The sequence below is a fragment of the Embiotoca jacksoni genome, unplaced genomic scaffold (genome assembly GCF_022577435.1).
Source record: "Embiotoca jacksoni isolate LCO1_2020_lvr unplaced genomic scaffold, fEmbJac1.0.p SCAF_21, whole genome shotgun sequence".
Lineage (NCBI taxonomy): Eukaryota > Metazoa > Chordata > Actinopteri > Embiotocidae > Embiotoca > Embiotoca jacksoni.
The window spans coordinates 9,957,002-9,979,706 of NW_027185352.1; the positions used below are offsets into that span (position 1 = coordinate 9,957,002).

General features: G+C 43.3%; 1 protein-coding gene across 7 annotated transcripts in view; it reads right to left on the reverse strand.

Moving 5' to 3' along the window:
* The window catches only part of foxp2 (forkhead box P2), a 102,249-nt gene that overhangs the window by 67,039 nt on the left and 12,505 nt on the right, over window positions 1–22,705 (reverse strand). Inside the window, exon 1 of one of the 7 annotated variants that reach the window (XM_069156847.1) lies at window positions 3,958–4,317. The exons of 4 other annotated variants lie outside the window; for them this stretch is intronic. The gene's annotated coding sequence lies outside the window, so the exon portion shown is untranslated. Of the gene's footprint in view, window positions 1–2,260; window positions 2,296–3,957; window positions 4,318–22,705 lie in introns of those variants that run through there. 2 more of the 7 variants (XM_069156842.1, XM_069156843.1) reach the window with 2 other exon arrangements.

The following is a 22,705-nucleotide window of genomic DNA, read 5'->3' on the forward strand; positions in this document are numbered from 1 at the left end:
TCTAACCCACGACAAAATAGATAATGAGCAGTTTTTAACTTTGAAAGTCACACTTTCTCCATACAAGGTTGGGGATTTTAAAAAACCCACGGAAAGAAAGAATCTCTCCTGCTCCTCTCCGGATTAAAAACATTTGATTTTACAAAAAGAGACTAGCTGACAGTGTGTACTGGCTGACTGCTTGAAAGCACCTCTACACTTAAAAAAAAAAAAAAAAAAAAAACAGCCAAGTGTCCAAACCAAAGATAATGATGGAGTCAAAGGATAAGAAATTAAGCCAGAGCACCGACAAAGCACCACTTTGATATGGAAATGTTAAATTCAAGACGCAGCCCCTCACACACCTCCCACGCCCCCCAACATCCAAAACAGAGCCAGTGAGAATGAAAAGTAAGGGGAGTCGGCATCTGTGTGCAGGTGTGTGTGTGTGTGTGTGTGTGTGTGTGTGTGTGTGTGCGTGTGTGCGTGTGGAGGGGACACACAAATCAATTGTTCGCTTAATGTCTGATATATTGACTAGGAAATTATCATTTGCATTTTTTAATCGTCTCGTATTTCCATTATTTAATTCCCCGAGATTGTAGTTCTAAGAATGTGTTAGCAGGCAAATAAAGGCCACTTTGCAATTAAAAAAAAAAAAGAAAGAAAAAAAAAAAATTCAGATAAAAGTGCTGATCATCAATAGCCAGCGACAGGCCAGGAAGACCCATAGGGCAGGAGTGAACAGAGGTGGAAAATTAAAGCAGAGTGATACGGGAGACGGCTCCTTTCAGCCTCTCTCCCTTCAAGCACATGCAAATGAGGGCGTGCATGCTTAACTGCATCATTTATGTGGATAATAGCGGCATCATCATTACGGGAACTCAAATTAAATTACATCACAATTAGCATAACAAAGTGATTGGTTAAACTTTCAAAACAAATAACGCGGCTCAGGCTAATGAACAGTGTTAATTGGCCAGTGTGCATTCTAAATAAAACATGTAGGTAAACATGTGTTTTAGTTAAACAATTTTAAAATTCATTCCCCACTGTCCCCTGCTCTTTCTTCTTTTTTTTTCATATATAAACAAAATGAGACAGATGTGGAAAGAGAAAAAAGAAAACAGAAAAAGAAGACTTAAAGCTGAATACTGCCTGGGGGATTTGTAAGCTGAAATATAAAATGTGTAGCATTTAATTTTATTGCGCTAAAGAACCTATTATATGCCAGACTCTGGAGAACAATGTAAATTATCTGCCTTCAAAATGGAGTTTGGCCAATTCTCCATGTGAACTAATCACATAGCTCATTATGCATTAGGGTATTAAATTATGAAGAGGAGTCCCTCTCACATTCCTGCACAAAGCCCTATGAAATGTTAATAATATGCCCACAATAGCCCAATACCATGCCTTGCTCACCCTCATCAATATTTAAGTAAACAAATGATCCCACTCGCCTTTGATAAAGAAAATTAGTGCTTCACCAATTATAAGTCTTGTGACCTCTCTCCTCTTCAAACTAAACATCTGCTCCAAAACAAGTTTGGGAATTTTTTTTTTTTTTTTCCCCCACAGAGATGTTAGAAAAGCAAATAAGTCAAACTTCAAATAAAAGCTTTACCCTCTTAAAAACACATATCTGCAGCTGATTAATATTTGAGTGTTATTAGCTTATGAAAGGTTATACAGTGGCTGTGCCCTTTTATTCAGTTAAATCGTAGTGGTGCATCTCTGTCCTCTTGATTTGAATGATCAATGATTAGCTCAGCAAGCAAGTAGCAACATCTGAAAAAAACATACACTGGCCGGATAATACAAGCAGAAATTACCACAGTAAGTTCACGCACACACGCACGCACGCACGCACGCGCGCGCACACACACACACACACACACACACACACACACACACACACACACACACACTCGCGCACGAACATAAAGGACGTCAGTGCAGACACTCACTTGTACGCACGCACGCACGCACACACACACACACACACATACACACACAGTCGCACACACAGCCATTCATCAGCACTAATTAAGCAGCAGATTAACAGAGCCCGCAGACCAAGGCTGAACGGTTACACAGTGGGACGACCAACGGGGAAGGCAGGAGACACAGCCCGGCAATAAAACACAAGCATTAAACACAGCCAAGAGCCAGGAGTGGACTATGGATGACAGAGGATTGATGGGTGGATGAATGGATGGATGGACGGACAGAGTCTGCCTGACTTTTTTCTTTTCTTTTTTTTTTTTTTTTTTTTTACCTGAAGGTGAGGAGTGCCAGAGAGCTTGACCGGAGAACAGAGAACTCGCCTCTGCCACCGCCGAGGGTGTCTAGCAGCAACGGTCACAAGTCGACTGGTGTCACCGTGTGAAGAGGCAACACTATCTGTGTCATCACTTCAGCCGTGTTTATGGGGGATGGCATCATAAACAAGCCAGCCCCCCCCCCCCCCCTCCTCCACCCGCCCCACCACCCCCATCCACACCACCCCATCGCCACCCAGCCCCCGCCCCGGTTCCCCCCTGCTCCCTCTCTCGCTCCTCTCCTCTCCCTCTCTTGCCACCACTGTGCCATTCATGCATACTTAAATCACCCTTGCCCCATTAAAAAAAAAGAAAGCCCAGACGCCTCTCCTGACAATTATTCTATCATTTCCAGTTGTCACCGGGGCAATTACCGACCGGGGCCCCCTGTGCAGGTCGGACATGTAGGCCTGAAAGAGGAGGCTTGAGTTGGGGGGAGAGGAAGGAAAAGAATGGGAGAGGGACAGCGGAGGGGAGTGCGTGTGTGTGTGTGTGTGTGTGTGTGTGTGTGTGTGTGTGTGTGTGAGTGCATATGCGTGTGCATGAGTGTGTGGAAGAGGGGGGGGGGTAGTGTACAAAATGGAAATTTATGACAGAGCGACAGTGGCTTCTTTCTCTCTCCACGCTGGATATAATTAGACCATCATTTCGTATGCCTGCCCTTGATTGAATTTCACAATTACTGGAAAATACTACTTATCATTCCATTCCCCAATTTTATTGTAAATGAGAGAGCCTGAATTTATTAGTTAGATGTCTATTTTGCCGTCTTTAAATTCAGAAAAAGAACCTTCGAAACCTGATTTTATTTACTTATCTCAAGTAAGTATTGAGGAACATTTGTTTTGCTGTGATTTTGGGTGCAAGAGTGTAAGAGTGTGTGTGCAGTTACTGTCTTTGCGTGTGGGTGGGTCCTGTGTGAGACTGAAGAGAGTGTGTGTGTGAGAGTGTGTGAGAGGATCTTCACACGGGGACTGCTGTGACTCGTCGCAGGATGCTCGCCGGCTCTCCCCTCGCACCTCGCCTGCATGCTCACCACGGAGCTCGCATCGCTCTCGCTCTAATCACATATCCGCTTCTCTGAACGCTCTCTCTCCGTTTCTCTCTTTCCCCCTCTCTCTCTCTGCAAGTGTACGCGCACCCACCCACACACACACACACACACACACACACACACACACTCACACTCTAACACACGCGACCTGCCGGACTGTCTCTCTGCTTTGCTCCATGTAGTCGGAGACGAGAGGGGAAACGGAGACAGAAGCAGGGCTAAAGGACGCTGCTAAGAGAGGTGCATTCGCTGCAAAGGTATGTGTGTCTGGCTTTATACTAGTGCAGTTCAGTGCTTTTCTTTTCAGCTCTAATTGTGTGCATGTCAAAGTGTGTGTGTGTGTCTGTGTGTGTGTGTGTGTGTGTGTGTGTAGATGTAAAGAGTCAGAATGGGATTAGTGAAGGGCTGAGCGGCAGTCGGTAGCCTCCATGCCGTGCTCTGCCAGAGAGTGTATAGGGCACTTAAAAACAATTAGCCATATCACATCCATGCATTACCAAGTCCCACGCTATCACAAAGCACTGCTACGTTACCCAAAGTACAAATCTACACAAGGTCATAAATAGTCCATGACTGCAGAAGACAGATAAAACGACCTACCTTTTAAACAATGAGTGAGAAATCCACTCTCCCCAGTAAGAAGCATTTGAAGAAGTATTCTCAAAAAACTGAAAGCATGACTGTGTATCGAAAATGAAGAAAAGGGAAAATGCCACGAGCAGAAAAAAAAAAAAAGAAACGGCGGATGAAAAGTGGAAAAAAAAAAAGAAGGGGAAAAGTAACTAGCTGACGCTTACTGTCAAAGACATCACCAGAGAAGTATTTACAGCGGTATTTACAGTAGTGCGAGGGGAGAGCACCTCTGCCTGGTCACGTCTGAGAGACAGTTGCCGTTTCAGTGCTGCCTAATTAAAACAAGTCAGGCAGCCCCGCTGGATTGTTTTGACGCCTGAGGACCAATAGTACACAAAAACCAGTGGCTTGATCGGCGGGGTAGGGGGGCTGGTCGTGGGGAGCGGTGGGGAGGAGGGGGCGGAGGGAGGGTGGTGAGAGTTGGCAAAGAAATAGGGAGGGGATATATGTATATGTGTGTGTGTGTGTGTGTGTGTGTGTGTGTGTGTGTGTGTGTGTGTGTGTGTGTGGTGGGGGGGGGGGGGGGGGGGTGTTTCCAGAGGAATCCGAGAGGGGAGGGAGACCACAAAGGTTCAAAACTGGGGAGACCACCAGATGCCGACCGCTCGCTCACTTTTTCTTAGACAAAATGCTCCGATGATGCTTTTCAAGACTCTTTTGCCACTACCTTATCACCACAGTCTACTCTTTTAATACTTTTATGAGCATGAAACAATACGCCTGGCCAAACTAAAAACGTATTCTCAACACAATTAAGGGGAAGTCTATGGGAAGGGAAGATATTAAATTAAAAAATTAAAAAAAAAAAAAACAGCAAAAAAAAAACAAAACAGTGAAACATCCAAGCTGACAAACATTTCACAGCCACAGTATTGAAAATCTTGGTTTACCACCTGATCAAATTTAAGCATTCAGATATCTGAAATCTCTACTAACGAATTAGGTCAGTATATCTAACTAGAACTGCAAAAAACGGACAATCCCTACCGTCTGCTAGAGAAGCTGAGGAAAGCTGAATTAAGCCTGGCTGGAATCAGGCGTGTGAAGTATTGACATGTTTCCCCTACTGTAAACAATGCACAACAGGCATCGAGATGGAATATTTAGGGCTAATGGTGTTTGCCAATCCTTTTGTCAATTTTTTTTTTATTTCTTTTTTTTATTCCCATTTCTCCCTCTCTCTCTCTCTCTCTCTCTCTGTCTCTCCGTCTCCCTCTCCCTCTGCCTTGCATGCCACAGATGTTTTTCTTAGTCGCTCCAACAGACAGGAATCTACTGGCAAGAAGAAAGGCTCGGTCTTCCCCAGGAGAGAGGAGTACAAAGCCCCCAGTCTGCACACGGCAGATGCAGAAAGCTAGTCCATCTGCCACCAGCTTGCTGTGCCACATGGGCCGGAGAGATTTAATACAAGAGGGGACATTTATTTATTTGTTTATTTGTCTAATGCCATAGACAAAGAATCAAATACAAACACGGGTCAAAATCTGTCAGAGATGCAACTCCAAAAAAAAAAAAAAAATCGAATTCACAATTATACACCAACAGACGTGTGCAGGCACACAAGGAAGCCACAGCATGAGGTTAAAGGGAGTGCACGAACTTCCGTGTTTTAAAGAGAGGCACCCAGGGTAACTGTGACAGATTTATTTTGGAAAAGATGTAGCCCCTAACGCGGGGTAAAGACCACTTGAACTCACAGCTCTGAGCAGTGCGCTGGTATGATTTAACAGGCTCTGAATAGCACATTATCTCCCCGGCTCCGCTGGAGCATATTTCAGCCGTATGATATCATTATTAAGAGACCAACACAGACCAAAAGATGTAGCATTTTCATTAGTGTCAACTGTCTGAGCTCTGAGGCAAGGCGGGTAAACACTAAACAACAGGGGTGAGAGAGACAGTGGGAGTTAAAACCAGCGAGAGGAAGAGAGAGGGAGATGATAAGGGTGCAAAAGCAAGCGAGGGAGGAAAGGGGGGGGAAAAAAATGACGGCGACGGAGAGAGTCAAAAGGGGCTAACATTAAACAACTGCTGTTAATTGCTCTAAGCATCCACATTATGCCAGTAATTTCTCCCATTTCTCTTTCAGCACTCAGGGCTTGAGGCTAGAAAGCTCCTTCAACCCCTTTAATAAACTACTCAGAGTGCCTCACTGGAAAAGACAAACAAGAGGCCCCTGGTCTTAGACACATTTGCTTCACTACGGGGAATGCTATGCCTGTTTCTACACATCTGTGACAATTGTGTGCCTTTTCCCTTCAGGTATTTATTCCCCATGTCTCTTCTTCCTCTGCTTTCCGCTGCCAAGGTCAACGGAGACAAACAGGCCCACCAGCGTCTTGATGTTGTGGCAGCAGAACAGTGAGAGAAAATGGGGGGAGAGAGACAGACATGTGTCGTGGGTACAGTGGGGAGGGGGCGTCGGTGGCAGCAGCTGGTTACCAACCTTGGCAGCAGCAGCAGCAGCAGCAGCGGGGGAGCAGTGGATCTGAGATGCAACGCAGCGGCGTGACAACGATAGCAACGGATGTTGCTTCCCATCTCCCTGCACCCCTACAATTTCCACCGTTTACACTCGCACTACCACTAACTATTCATTTTCAATTAAAGCTACCATGAAGTGCATTGCCTCTGGCGAATTAGACAAAGTCAAGCGCTGCAGTTCCCATCTTTTCTGCCACCATCACCCCAGCACTGCCACACCACCACAAAGTACAAGCACTGCCATGAGGTTTGTCAGTCAGGAGCATCTAAGTCCTTAGCCATGTGACTCACTCTTTATTAACCCTTTTACAACCTATAACCTCTTTGGAATATCATTTAAAAACAGAAAAACACTTAATATGTTTAAAAAAAAAAAACACAATCTTTTAAATATTCATGAGTGGAATTAGCACTTAAGACAAAGAGAAACGTGCACAGAGGAAAAGACTTCCAGGGACTACAGGGATTGTATTTATTGATCCCAAGTGCCAAGACCATCACTGATGTTCACTTTTCATTTGAATTCCCTCCTCAATTCTCATATTTAAGAACCAGACAAAATGAAGTGACATCACAACTGCCCCTAACAACAGTGATAAACAATGTTTCCAAAAAGCACAAGCACAATCCTGATCCAATAAGTCCTGCCCAAAAAAAAATAAAGAAATAAGTCAAATAAGGCGTAAAGACAGGGAAGGGCTCTTTATAGTTCAGGGCGAGGTTGATCACACGATACGTTGCTTATGGCCACAGAGCAGAGACCATTACGGACCGGTGATTATATAAGTGGTTGGAAGGCAGCACCATTTTAATATACTGTACTTAAGCACCGGGGTATCCATGGCAACTTGCCTTGCACCGTGCATTCAGAAAATCCCTAATGAAATGCCTATTAAGTGGATGATAATGACAGTGTCCAAATATATTTGCATATGTATTTCACTGCAAAAAAAAAATAAGAGCAGTCAATAAAAGTAGAGGGGAGCCTGATTACTGCAATCACAATAATAAATATGTTGCATTTTCTTTTTCTTTTTTTTTAAACATTTTTAGTAATTTTAGGAAATGTACAATTTCTAAATCAGTGAGTAATGAAAGGCTTGGTAACTTGTACAACTGATTGTTTTTGGTGATGGGTGTGAATTGAGGCCTCATTGCCTTCCTCTGGGACTCTCCACATGTGACTTCCATTTGCGACTTTGGCTGAGTGCCCAACAGGACATCCCTGAGAGAGTGTTTGCTTGACTCAATATCAACAGCCCGAGTAAGCAGCTGGGGGGGACACTCCAGCCAAGCTCGGCCTCGGGTTCCTATTGAAAATAAACTAGGCTGTGCATTCATTGGGCCCAGAAATATCAACAGGCGCTGCGAGGAGCCACGTATAGCACTCAGCAGCGTTCCGCTGGTGCCTCTCCAAGGCTTAATGATACCTGCACCTCCCCTCCAGCTGCTTCTGCCGCTGCTCCACACAGACGGCAGGCGGGCGGGAATTAAAGTATACATTACAGCAGAAAAATAAAAAGAGATCGAAATGACAGAAGTCAGACAGTTCAAGCTGACCGGGCCTCTTGAAACGAAGGAGCTGGTAGACTAGCGACAGACACTCCAGGTTAAATTGGCCCTCCTGTGCCTCTTCTTATTTTCCCCACCACCACAGCTGCCTCCAATGTCCCCCCACCCCCATAAAATAGCTTTTCTTCAAAAGCGTATTTGAATTAAACGAGTTGCTGAAATCAAAGGCTCAGCTGAGATGGATACATTTAAACAAGCAAGTGCAGCTCACAGCAGTTTACCTGTTATACAGAAGATTGGAATTAGATAAAAGAGCAGAGCAAGGCAGACAACTTCCCTTTTTTCACAGTAGTAGATATTATCATATAGTAACGACAGCTGCAGTTTAATTAGATTGCTACTTAGAGCAAAGTGCATGCTACGGAGCTGTTGTGTATTTTTTTTTTTTTTTTTTTTTATGTTACTGGCCACTGAGATGACAGCAAGATCAAGGAGCAGCTAAAATAAAATTGAGTGATTCAATCATCGTTTCATGCATTCAGAATTCCTGTTCGGGGACGGATCTGAAACCCATTTATGACAGTGATCTGTGGTGTCTGAGGATCCCACAGCTCAAGCTCTGCCAAAGAGATTATCATTCCCAGAACCTCGGCTACACAGTTGAATGGCAGCGAGACAAGCTCCATTGGCAGTCAAAAGAGCACAACACCTGTATATCCTATGCAACAAGCGCTATCTAACATCCAAAGAATCCTGTCAATGCACGTGCATGTAGCAATGAAATGTACTTTCATGCCGGATGAAAAATTAAACACTGGCCATGAGTCAGGTTATAGGGAAAGTTTGGGAATAATCTCCGGCAGCTACCGAGACGCGGAGCTTTTCGGTTCTTGTTGCTGGGAAGTGGACTTCACAGTCCTCTGGTTTCCTCGGCCTTCTGACACAGTGGCTATTTATTCATGACTAAAACACCATTCAGCGAGATACCAATTACACCTAAAAAAAAAAAAAAAAAAAAAAAAAAAAGCTCTGATCAAATTAATTCAGGAAAATGGCATTCTAGCAAAGAATAATAAACTCATTATATGGAAAATTCAAACTCTCATATTCGCCACACCGCGGCTAATTCAAACCTAATTCTTACTAGCCACTAATTTGAGGATGAAGGGAGGGGGATAGGAATTACATCTGGAGGTAATTCAATGTGTGGAACTGAGCCCAGTGGAGGCTGCGATACCACCCCCCTCCCACCCCCCAACCACCACCACACCCGCCCACGCATAAGAAAAAAAAAAAGAAAAAAAAAGACGAGACAGACAACACATAGGGAAGGAACTATTTAGGTGAGTGGGACTTCCTGAGCACTGAAACGACACTTTTCACAAAAATGTTTTCATTGTGCTGTCACCAGACACAGGCTGGAGAGGATATAGGTGCTGCAGGCGCAGGCAGAGAGACATACAGAACCACTGATAAATGAGAGAGAGAGGCAGAGAGATTTTTTTTTTTGGGGGGGGGGAATGTGTGACTTTGTATAAGGTGCAGGCTTCTCCAGACAGCTGCACTGGTTCAGGGTTTGGTAAATAGCCGAGTGTGTGTTGTGGAAGGAAGGCTGTGGGGTTAATTTGGACTCCATAGTTGGGTGTTGTGGCCGCTGTAAAGGCTCAGAGTTTATGAGGAAGTCTCCCTCTCAAGTGACCAGCTCCATCTGGGCTGCCTAAGTGGGCTGCCTAATAAATGGCACACTTTTTCAATGATCTGCAGTTTCAAAGCATTGCGTAAAGGGTATCCAGCTGTATCAATTTCACTGTATGGATGCAACTTAGCAGCTATTTGCAGGGGAGCATTTGTGAGCAGGACAGGACTCGAAGTGGTTACGCCTTAAAGATTTTTTTTTTTTTCTCTTGATTCCGTGCCGCCGATCAAATTGAGAGAGCAAAATATAAAGTTTGGCTCCCAACAATCCCTGCAGGAGGACATTAACAGGTGATAGAGAAACTTGTCTCAGTCCCTTCCACACCAGAACCCCCTGCTCTTCACTTAAATCCTTCACCATCCCTTCAACACTAAAATGTGTTTTCCAAATGAAAATAAACGGAGTCCGACTGGTTTGAGGCAGTCATACTCCAGAATATGAGATCAAATAAAGGCTTCTGTGGAGGCTGAAAGGAGAAATGAAATGGCTTCTGAGGGGAGATGTACCGAGTAATAAAATTACTCCTTTATATCTTCCTAAACAGCACATGTTCCCCTGGAGTGGGTGAAGGCTTCACTTTGGTCAAAGACAAGTATGCAAGTGGCAATTTTTCCTTCAGGGAAGATTCCCTGATACACTTCTTGAGACTTGGCACACTGCAATTTTCTTGAAAACGAGAAACTATTTCAGCAACAAGTTAAGCGGAACTTTGGAAGTTTCACTTTGATGATGTGCTGCTACACGCTGTCATTGAAAGGTATGTTCCATTAAATTGGAACAGCAAGATGATTCATAAGCCTATTGCTTTTCAATGAGTTCAAACTAGGCTGAAATGTTCGCCTGAACAGTCGTATTTTATACTAACACATACAGTTGACTTAGAACTGACCATGAAGGACCACAAACATAGTAAATCATCTTTGGGATGGAACATGGCACTACTTTGAAATTGGTTTGCTCTTCCACTTATATAAGCACCATTCCAGTTTGCCTTGGGGTGAATTTACAAGAAAAGTATGAGTCTAACTACTTAAAATCATGCAATTGATTTGTATTCTTAAAAAGCTGGTCACAATAATATTCAGATGGACTTTTTCACTACGGCAGAAGGGCTATATTAGAGGAAATTTGCAATTGGAGAGAATACATTATAATTCATTATACAGTAGCTATTAAACCTTCAGTAAAAATGCTTTAGTACAAGGATTGAGCCACTTATCAGACCTACTCACTACCTTTAAAAGCTGTCCATGTTCAGTGCTCTGAGTGGCAAAAAAGCAATCGCTGATGACTTTGAAAATAGGAAGAGATGTACAATTTATCAAAACAGAAACGGCTGGCAGGGATTTCAAAGAATCAAAGGTGGTAACTGTTTGATCAAAATCACAGGAGAACGGAAGACTGCAATTTGTGGAATAAAAAAAAAGAAGAAAAAAAAGAAGAAATTCAGAAACCATTTTTAGAAGTTATCAATAGAGTGGTTTGAGTTATACTGTTCCCTCCCAAAAAAGGTTATATAAATGTAAATAAGAAAAGTGTATTGTTCATAAAAATCAATTAATCTTGTGAGATATTCACGCTATGTTGTGTGGAATGTTTATCTGGAAATCTGTGCCCCTTTCCAACACTACATTTTAATGTGTTCTTTTAAAATGAGGTTAATCTAAGAAAAATTATACCACAAATTCAATCAAATTATTTCCAGATGCTCACAAGTATCCCCGTTTCAGTTTGTTTTGTGCAATCTTGGCATGTAATTAAGTGGTTTACACCAGGTTGATGTTTGTGCTGTGACTATGAATTAATTTCTGACAGGAACATAATATAGAACCTTTATTCTCAGTGAAAACCTTCAAGACTGTAGTTTACAAACATATGCAAGCGGAGAGGAGCTCATTACAGATCTCACGACACGAGGCCCCCAAAAACAGTGAGCGGAGCATGCATCAGTGGCTTACAACACTTGTCAAGCGATCATCATTGGTGACTCTTCATTTACATGCAATTATACTTGGAGGCAACATGTGTAACAGTCCGCAAACTTGGGAAACAATAACTTTCTCTCTGTGTTGTCTTTTTTTTGCCCCTGTCGACGCCTGTTGCCATCTATTCAAGAAGACGAATGGCAAAGGGGAGGTTTCTGACAGCTTAAAAGTACTCATCAAGCTGCCTGCGAGACATCTCCCCGCACATCCATCCCCGAACCTCCCCAAACAAACAGCAGGCTCCACTTCAAATACATAGCAGGACTATTAGGTAATCTTCTCCTTTGTTCACTCTCCCTGAGCCTCGGTGACTAACCTCAATCTCTCCCCGTTCCACCTCCTGCCTTCATTTTGAGCGCATCAAAATGAATGGCCGGGAATTATCCGGAAATACACACATGCTATCATTCAAACAAGTTGTATTTGTTGTGTTATACGATGACAGCAGGGTTTTTTTTAAGTGCGAGGGAAAGGGAGGAGGACGGCAGCAGCACAAGGGCTCTTTTGTTTTGGGACGGGACAAATCTGAGGTTTCCTTTTGGATATTCAATATCCTGCAAGGTACCAAACAGAGTTACAGTAGTCTAGTGTCTGAGCTTTTCTGGGGGCTGAGGGGTGCAGAGCTTTGCTACGTGCGTCTGAATTGTTGCATGCTTCTTAGTCAATTGCTGTGTGGCTTGCACGAGTCTCTTCTAAAAGTGCCTGTGAAATCAATCAATCTGCAAAGAAATACCTCTTATGCCAGATGTGGCACTGGGAAAGAAAAAAAAAAAAAAAGATTTAAAAAGACTTGCTTGTATTAGGGACTGTAAGGGTCCAAACAGTATTAAACCTTGTGAAAATGAAATATTTATTACAGATGAATCAAGCTGTCAAAATGCTACCTACTCCACTTTGAATTTTTACTTGTTATTTTAGGTGGCTTCTCGAAGGCGGTGCTCGTCAAATCTGAAAGTGTGTAAACGTCTCACTCTGAAATATATCTCCACTATTTACTTTACAAGTTTCCAAGGAGAATGAAAGACAAATGTTTCATTAGCAGGTGACTTTTTTTTGGTTGCTTTTACAAGTCTTCAGTAGTTCCGTTCCTTGACACATATACACGCAGTCTTGCATACACCGAGTATAATTATAAATGCAAGGCTTGCTATAGGGAGCTGAACTTTTCACACCTTTCAAAGCCACAAAATTGGATGGTTTTGTGGTTGTGCAGCTGCCGCTCCGCGCTAATGCAAGGCGGTGTCATATGAAAAATATTCCTCTCCCCAAACCACAGGGCTGGTCATTAATGAAACACAGGCCGCGCAGTGAGGTCATACAGAGTCTAGATTTCAGCAGCCACACTTAAAAACCGCTCAGAGAGAATAGAGAAACATGAACACAAATCAGATTCCAGCTCCAAGGACGGGGAAAATAAATAAATAGAGAAAGGCACTGGCCCCTCTCACATTTTCCCCCAGCGCTCTGCAAACAACCGTCAACTGCAGCTCAGAAACAGCTCACAATGAGAGCAGACTAAACAATCTGGTCCCAGCCAAGGAAAATGCTAAGCAACTCCGCACACAGGATGTCTCACCCTAATTGCCAACTATCAAATCTCACAATGGAACCTATCCATTTGGCAAAGGCTTCACAGCAAACTTGGCACTATACCTTTGCTTTTAAAAGTGTCAACTTTTGAGATGAGAAGGCAGGACAAATAAAGATGGGGAAATACAGATGTTGAGAATTTTATTTCTAGCTCGGATTTGCGGGGGTTTGTCGAGCTTACAGGAAAACGAGCAATAACGTGTGCCGAGAGGTGGGGAGAAAAAAACTTTTATTAGATAAAGGTGCTACGGGTCTTGTAAACGAGTGATTAAAATCCTCAGCATTAAGATAAACACACTAAATAGGTCCCCGAAGACGTGCTCGCTCAGGAAGCAGAGGGAGCGAGGGCAAGCCCCAGTCAGCGAGAGAGACTGACAGGCTGTGTCCGGAGGTGGGCATGGGAACGTAACTGGAACCTTGGGACTGGTATAAGAAACACGGTTACCAGGAGGGACCGCGCTCTAAACAGGAAACTAATGGGACAGTCTCCACCATCCACCATGTGGCATTGTATTTTCCAGCCAGTAAAAGCCGCGCTCGCAGAGACCCCATGACTTCAAACGGTCAAAATAGCAGCACATTCATGAAACAGAACAGAACTACTGGGAATTAAAGAGGGCAGGGAAAAAAAGAAAACATACCCATACACACACACACACACACACAAAAAGGTAGCAGGCCTCGACAGCAGATGGTAAAATTAACATTTCAACAGTTCCTTCCTTTCATGTAGGTCTCAGCAGAACTTTTTCTTTTATGAAAAAAAAGGAAAAAAAAAAAAAGGAAGAGGAGCTTGGGTTTTGGTACGATACAGTGGTGCAGGAGGCATCTGGAAAAGGGGAAGAGGAATATTGGCTTATTGCTCCTGATGGTCCACCTCCATGAAAAATTAAATAGGTCTGTTTTGCAGGTTTCCCCTCTCTAGAGTGCCCTAAGCTGTGTTATGGAAACATCATCTTGGTAATTTATACGCCAAAGAACACCTGGTGATGAAAGAAAATAAACTATTCTTCCCTTTCTTTCGCCATTTAAAAACCAACACTTTGACTTTGTGGTCTCTTCCTTTGATGTTTCTTTTTAATGTCCATCCATTTGGGCTATTTTGCAAGAAGTTGGCATCTATTGTAGAGTTAAGTCGTTCACAAAATGCCTGTCAGATTTCATTTTGAAGTCTTGATATATACTTCAAAAGGTGCTGTAGAGATGTTATCGTGGAGCGATGGGAAGACGGAGGCATCTCTAATAAAGACCCAAACAATGGACAGCCTCTCTCATTTCCAACCCTGTCCAATGGAGCGTCTCAGTAGTACCCATTAATTTGGACACAGTTCTGGCTAAATTACATGTGTTCCACCTCTGTGACATTTTAAATGCAATTAAAAGCTGGTTATGGAAGTGCGTACGGACTTCCCTGTGATGAAGGAAAATCACTGACGTGATTAACATGCAAACGAGCTCATGCTGGCAGACTAGATTGGGGTTTGAAAACCTCAATTACTTTTGTGTGATTATCTATTTACCAGTACACAGATTTCCATTTCTCATCTCCAGCCGAGTTCCCCATGCACGAGTCTCAATTATACATGGCACACCTTTATTTATGATGCGCACAATGCTGAAATACAAGCTTCAGTTATTTTTTTACTGTGATATATTGCTTCTTCACAGGCTGCTCATGAGGCACGACCACCAGACCAACACTTCCTAAAGCTGAACCATTTGCTTTGTGAGCACTTAATATGATCTTGACCCCCTCCACCCTGCGCAGCCAAAATCCATCCATCCAACCCCTATTTAAACTCAGTTTAATCCCCCCTCCCAGTTAGACAAGAGGAAGACTAATGGGACAAGCGATGGCCATTTGTCCCTTTCAACTGAATTTTATGCTTTAATATTTTCTATTTATTTCAAGGCAGAGTACTACCAAAAATGAAAGGACTTTAAAAAGTGTGTCTATTAGTAAATGCATGTGTGGGTCTATTTTCTAGCTAATTGCAGGTAAAGATCCAACAATATCAATACATTTTCATTCACTTGAACAGCTGAATCGCGACCAAAATTTCTTCTATTTAAAGCATTTTATTTACAACTTTTTCTTTTAGGAAAAGAAGCATTAAGATAAACAATAACAATAGTCCAAAAATACACAAAAGTTAATGAACAGGAGTTGTGCTAATCTGTGCTTGTATTTCAACCATTTTATGATAAAAAAAAAGAAAAAAGAAAAGTAGAGAGTATGATTTTTGTGTGTGTGAGAGTTCCTGCTTGTTTCTCGGTGCCCAGGGACAGGAAAAGAAAGGAAGGCGCACATATCTGTGGCAAAGCCAGGCTTTTCACATTGTGCCCAGCATACATAAAACATGTCCTGTTGCTTCGACTGGAGCAAAAAGGAAAACAGTGCCATCAAGTGAAATTTCTGAGGATTCCTCAAACACCTTAGCAGACGGATCTATCACGTCACCAAACTGAAGGCAGCAGATGAAGCTGGCTTCCTTTGATAAACTTCAATTAATAAGATTTATCTATCCAAAATAAGGGCTTTTTTTTTTCCTTGTCAGAGATATCCCGTCACTTTTAACCTAATCTTATTAAACAGACTTTGTAAAAAAAAGTGTGATTCAAATGTATTCTGTACATCTGCATGTTTTTTTCAGAACAAATAATCTTCATATCTGTACTTTGGATGAGAATATTACAATAATACAAGAGCACCTCCCACTCAAGTAGTGAGAGGATAAGACAAGGAATACACATGGTGCTTTGCTGACTTCATGTTCACAATCCTGTTCAAGGTAGCTCAGGAACAAAGGGAATCATTATTACTATTTGAACTCAGTTGGCAGGACCTGGCTCCAGCACTGGTATAAGGTTGCTCGACTAGGTAGAAAAAAAGAAGCAGTGGATACAGCATATTGAGTGAGTGAAACTGGTGGCGACGGCTGGAATCATGAGTGAGAGAGAATAAAAGGGGGAAGAGAGAGGGAGAGCTTAGATAATAGTAGATAATGGACAATTAACTCAGGCTAGTAGTGCTTGCTGCAGTGAATAGCAGCTTCTGGTGCAGCAAGTCCCCGATCACCACTCAGCCATATTCACATTGGGAATACGGGCGATATCAAGCTGCAGGCTACCGGGCCTCAGAGGTGTACACGCTGCATTAGCAATCTCCACAATGCCTTCAAACAATGCTTGATACCAACAAAGTGTCCCGAAGTGCAAACGCAAGCACTCTGCTGATGGGAAGTCGGTGGTGCCATAACCTTGTCCATTGTTTCATGTCCTTTCACCATCAAAATAAACCCAGTAGCTGTAAATCCATAAAAAAAAAAAAAAAAAGTGACATAGGAATCAGCATAATTAAATCCATATAAAAGCTAATTTCAAAAATAAATGAGTGAATGTCACCCTGTGCATCACAGAAACAATGCACGTGTTCATATCGGGGGCCTCAGAAGTGTTTTAACTGCCCACCTTGCCCACCCCCCTCCCTCCACACACACACACACACACACACACACACACACACACACCCTTCAAGCTCCATCTAAATCTATTGATCTGTGAAACACGGGGACCCAGGGGAGGCAATTCACTTAATATCATACATCTAATGATGAGATGAATAACGATTATACCATTTGGTAATTAAACGTCTTACAAACCATTTAACTGACTATGCGTCAGAAGGGGTCGCTGGAGGTCGCAGCGATTGTTTTTCATTTCTTGCTTGGCACGAAAAGCGGGAAACGCACGCAGGAGGTATGGCTGGGGGTCGGTGGTGCTGGTAGACACAGCGCAAGACACGATGGCGAAAACACACTAATGATTGTTAGCAGCTATGGCACTAATCTCTAATGCTGTCAAGACTGAAAGGAAAAACAGGGTGGCGGGGGTAAAGGAAATGGAGGAAAAAAAAAATTGGAGAAAAAAGCAACAAACAAGACAAACGTCTTCGCTTCCAACTGTTACTTTTTTCTACTATTAGAAATCTCATTAGCTTGCTTGTGTGTTTTCTCATAAAAAGAAATAAGTGAGTGAGAAAAATAAGATCATATTTAATGGTGAACTGTAAACACATTAAAAGGGTGATGTAAAATGGAAAAAAAAAAAAAAGGGTATATTATGCTAAGACACCTTCCTTTTTTGCAAGAATGTGTCTGATCCACACAAAGGTGTGCGAAACAAATTCTCTGTTAGCCAGTTTACTGTCAACATCCACAACTCTAATCCCTACTTACAGGCAATAATTACCCAACGTTGCCATGTAAGTGTGTTGGTGTATGGACAGGCAAACTCTCTGTGCCGCTCGGGCTTATTTTCTAAAGAGTAATGTAAACAGTAAGTACGGGGATGACAAGGAAGTCAAATTAAAAAAGTTCTGGAAGGTTTCAGAGGTGGCAGGAAAATGTCCAATCACTTGGTAGAACTGGCCTTTATCCTCACAGGGCTAACAATACCTTTCGGTAGCTGGCTCTGGCACATTCACACCGCGCTTCCTGACAGAGGGATGTGTGTCGTGCTCCTGGCTTCTTATTGAATGATAGCTAGTAAACATTGTCATTCCAAAGAGAGACAGGATTAAAGCCTGCTTTGCCCATTGAGGGGAACAGTACACGGAAAGAGAACGGGAACAATAGCCAAATGGAGGACGGTATCACAAGCGACCAATGTCTGCTGTGATGAATATGCGGGAGATTATAACCCATTCCATCATTTCCATAATGTAAAACTCTTTTTCTTCTTCACCCGCCGACTATTCACTAAATAAATGAGAAAAACTATCACCCGCGCAGAAATGTTTGACAAAAGGCAGATGGGAGGGAGACCGAGTTTTGAATGACCCTCGTGCCTTTGACAATACAGGCGGCTGTCCGGACACATTCGGAAGCAGCCGAGTGAGTAAGACCTGGTAGAGTATTTATCACAGGGCACAATGCAAATGTATTACCATGTCACATATACCACTTTACAGCACAGAATGGAACTACAGTGAATACAAGAGAGATTTATTTAACACCAGGTGGAAATATGAATGCAGGGTTCTTTTGATGTGTGGCTTTACTGCCTCACTAGCACTCTAAACTGAGCGATCATTCAGTGGACTCTGGTTTAAGACCCCGGAGCCACAAAGAGTCAGACGTCGCATTTAACCAATATGCTAACTAGCCGAGCTAATAAGTCCTTCCAACAAAAATAATTTGAATTGGACTGACTGAGTGACGGGGGTTTGAGAGTAAACTTCTGAAAAGAAGTCGAATTACAAAGTTCAGAGTTAAAGAGAATGAAAGAAGCAGAAGACCATTTCTGGCTAAGCCACTGACCTCCGGGAAATTAAACAAGCAAAAAAATGTATATCCTTTGTACTATAACTTGTACTATAAACGCACATATGTGTTGGCTATATGAGCAGCCACTTGACTGCAGATCCTCGAGTCCAACTGTTACTTTTCTAGACAGCTCCTCAAAAAACATTAAACTTGTGAAATTCCTGAGCCATAGAAAATATCTCCACCACCCCGGCTCCGCTCACACCTCAACATCGCCGACATCTTTTCGGCCATTCTTGATGTATGTGTGTGCAAGTGAAAGAGAGAAAAAGCCTCTGCGAGGCCACATGCATGGCTGTGTGTCATCTGCTCGATCACCGCAGTCTATTTCAGAGATTTCTCCCATGGTAACCTAGTTTATTTACTTTATCTACAATATAATGCTTCAGTGAACATTAGCAACTTTGAGACACAAGTTTCAATCAGTCCTCTAGCAGCGGTGCGCGCGAGCCCGTGCGTGTGCTCAGCCAGGTGCGGAAAAAAGATGAACACCGCCGCCAAACAGACAGCGCGGCTTTAACCCGAAGGACTGACAAAGAGGTCCCACAATAATACAAAATAAAAACGGACAGGGGGGGAAAAGAGGGAGAGGGGGGAAACAAAAGAAGAGTCGAAAAAGAGAAGCAGGGAAGAAAAGCAGAAGAAAATAAACTGCACGGGACAGCGGGGAGAAGGAACGGGAGGTAAAAGGGTGGTGGTGGATTAAATAATAAAACACAGAAGATAAATAAAAAGTGATATTGTGTTGAGAGACGGGGGGGGGGGGGAGAAAGGTAGCAAGAAAGACGGACAAAGGGAACGATAGAAAGAGACAAACACAAAGTGAAAGAGAAAGCATGGGAGATGGGAAGAGGAAAAGGAAAGGAAGGGAGACAAGATGTTCTCCCTGGGTAGCGTGGAGCAGGTCTTGTCCAATAAACACAGGTGAGCAGCTCGACAGGCCAGGACCACCAAGCTGACTGACAGCTGAGAGCTCTCACTGACCGCCAGCTTTATGTTACATGACACGAGGAGTGCAACTCAACTGACAAAGAGAACCTGCCTGCACCGCTCAGTCTGTGGGAGGGAGACGGCGGAGAGCACACACGTCTACACCCTTATACGTGCCTGTGCACGGCTGTTTAAAGCGGCGTCCATGCACCGTGGCCGCAAAAAGTTGCAAACACACAAAAAATATCCACTCTCTCACACGCCCAGACAGGAGGAAAGTCGTGCCACTTCCCTTCACAGGTGAGCAGAAGAAGGAAACACCCCGGTGCTTCGGTTACTTAGTGGGAGAAAGTGAGGAGTTGTAAGGTGGGTGGTTGGGGGTGGGTGGGAGGTGTGTGTGTGTGTGTGGAGGGGGGGAGGGGGGCGGTTTGGGTGATGTGTGCTGTGTGCCAACTGAATCTTTTCCACATGACGGGCCTCGGGCTGTTTTTGTCAACTGCACTCTTGAGCAGTAAGGAGTCAGGTAGTGTGACCACATGATTGCCCAAGAGGCACTGCGGTGAGAGAGGGAGAAATGGGGGGAGAGAGAGAGAGAGAGGGAGAGAGAGAGAGCGGGGGAGAAGGATCGGGGGGGGGGGGGGGGGGGGGGGGGGGGGGGCGAGGACAGGACCGATGCAACACGCATGATGAGGTGTAATCACAAACCCCATTCAGAGTGCAGTGGAGTTTGTCAACATACACACATTCACATTCCACTGTCTGTCAGCTCTATGACCCAAATCGAGCATGCTGTGTGCGAGTGTGTGTGCGAGTGTGTGTGCGAGTGTGCGAGTGTGTGAGTGTGCGTGTGTGTGTGTGCGTGTGTGTTGTTTCCACACACATGACTACTTTCTGCCCATTTCACCTCCTACCAGGTAGTAACGGCTGCACTGTCTAGGCTTGTGGTTTGTGGCGAAGGAAGTCAGATTCCAAGCTCTCGTAGGATTTCGCTGCCGCCTGTATCACTTTTCAAGCTGCGATCAAATGATCATTACGAACAAAGGATTTGGCTTGTTGCCTCTGGAGTAAAAGCTTTTTCAGTGGCTGTGACCGCGTGGTTTGATTTGAAACGTTTACTGTAACAGAGAGCCAGAGAGAGAGAGAGAGACAGGAAAGAAGGCCCTATCTCATAGAGGAATCTTAACAATGTTAATTTCATAGCCAATAAAACAAATATTTTTAAGAAGTGGAGTTTTGATGGAACTAAAACGTAATATGTAAAGAAATATTATCTGTGTGAAACAATCTGAATCCTTTTGTGATTACTTTTAAATATGCGAGGAACAAAATCTCATTATTAACATAACATGGAACAGAACAAACAATATAATTTACATGAAAACAAACCTTCCTAAGTGAAACTATGTAAGTCTTACTTCACCACAGGAAGCAAAAATCCCTTTGTCACCATTTCCTCTCTCTCTCTCTCTCTCCCATTTAGTACAAAAACAAGATCTTTCCTGGACACCAATATCTGCAAATAACATGCGGCATGTGACAAAATTAACATTATGTTTGCATTTTATAAATGTTTTAAATACTAAGGATGGAGCATGGCCCTCCAGGCAACTCAAGGAGTTTCTATACTTGCAGACCCCGAGATAAACAGAACTCATCAGTGGGGTAAAACACTGCAGATTAAGTTGATGTCATGATGACGATATCCCTATAAAACACTGTACGGTGAAGGCCTAACATAAACTTTGGACTATGTGTGCAGGCTGAGAAATGAGGCTGCGTGACAGTCTGGTGATAACACGCGAGTTCAATCTGTCAAGACAATCAGCATTCAGACGTTGGGAGAAGAATGCAGGACTGTGTGCCGACCGATTCGTTGGACACAATCACCTGCGAGTGAAGCCACTCGTAATTCTTCCCACCTGAAATGAGGAGTTCAACCGAATGTCAGGCCTCTCTGATGTCATGCCTGCCTCAGGTTGGGTTTCACAATAATCTCAGGCTCTTGGAGGGATGCCATGGAGCCCAGCTTCCGCACCCAAGATTTCTCCAATTAAATTGCAGGGAAAGAATAACACGTGAAACACTAGATCTGAGCTGTTTTTTTTGTGTGTTTTTTTTTAATTAAGCTCGTGCATGCACTATTTGCAATCACTCATTTCCAGAGTATCAGTCATCTCTAATATGAGAACTATTGCAAGGGCACCAAAGTATGCTGAGGGCAAATTAACCTTTTTTTCCCCCCTGATTATAATTTCATACATTCTTCTGCAAAATAGCTTGGGGATTTGGCAGTTGAGAAACAACCGAATAGAAGTGGTATGAAAGAGAAGAAAACAGGAATACCACAGGCAGACAGGAGGATCAATAGTCTCATCGAGCCTCTTTATCTTCTTCTTAAGTAATGATGGCAATACTCAGCCTGATCCTCCTCACCTCCCCTCTCTCTGACTTCATTCTCATGGCAACTGTGCACTCTGGACAAACACTCTCTATGCAATTTCTTTTCTTCACTCCACACCATCTACCCTGCATCTCCACATCCTCGGTCCTCTCTCTTTCGCATTAGATGTGAGCTAGATAAACACCTGACAGTTGCTAGGAAAGGCTAAAGAGACCAATCTGAAATTTTCATACCGAGTCGGAGATCTGAACAGAATTTGGTCTTGTTAAGGTTTTAAAATGACGTTTTATACAGGGATGTTCTCACCGGTGAAAGACCAACGAAAAAAAAAAAAAGCATTTGAATGTCAACGTCACGTGTAAAAAAAATACAATTCTGAAGTCTATTTTAATAGGACACCTCCGAATCAGAGATCAGTAAAGGACAGGATGTGATTGGTGCATTCACCTTAGCCCCAAGACCCCAAAGTAAACTTCTTTAAATCAAAAATATGGAAACTTGGGGAAACTTGGGAGAAACTTCCAAAACTTCTTTCCCGCCCCGGCTTGCCTAAGTGTGAAGACAAAACAGTGGACCATAGAGAGAAGGGTGCATGAAGAACAGCAGCAGATCCTTGGCACTAAGAGCAAAAAGGAAGGAAGAGAGGGAAAGTAAACCTTTGATGAGTAAGACTTTTTTTGTTAAGCGACGGGGCTTAACTTTAAAATATTCTGGGTGGCAGTGAATGGGGGATTGACCAATGGCCCTGATCTCAGCCACACACTGGGGCACTGGGGTTAATGGTGGATAA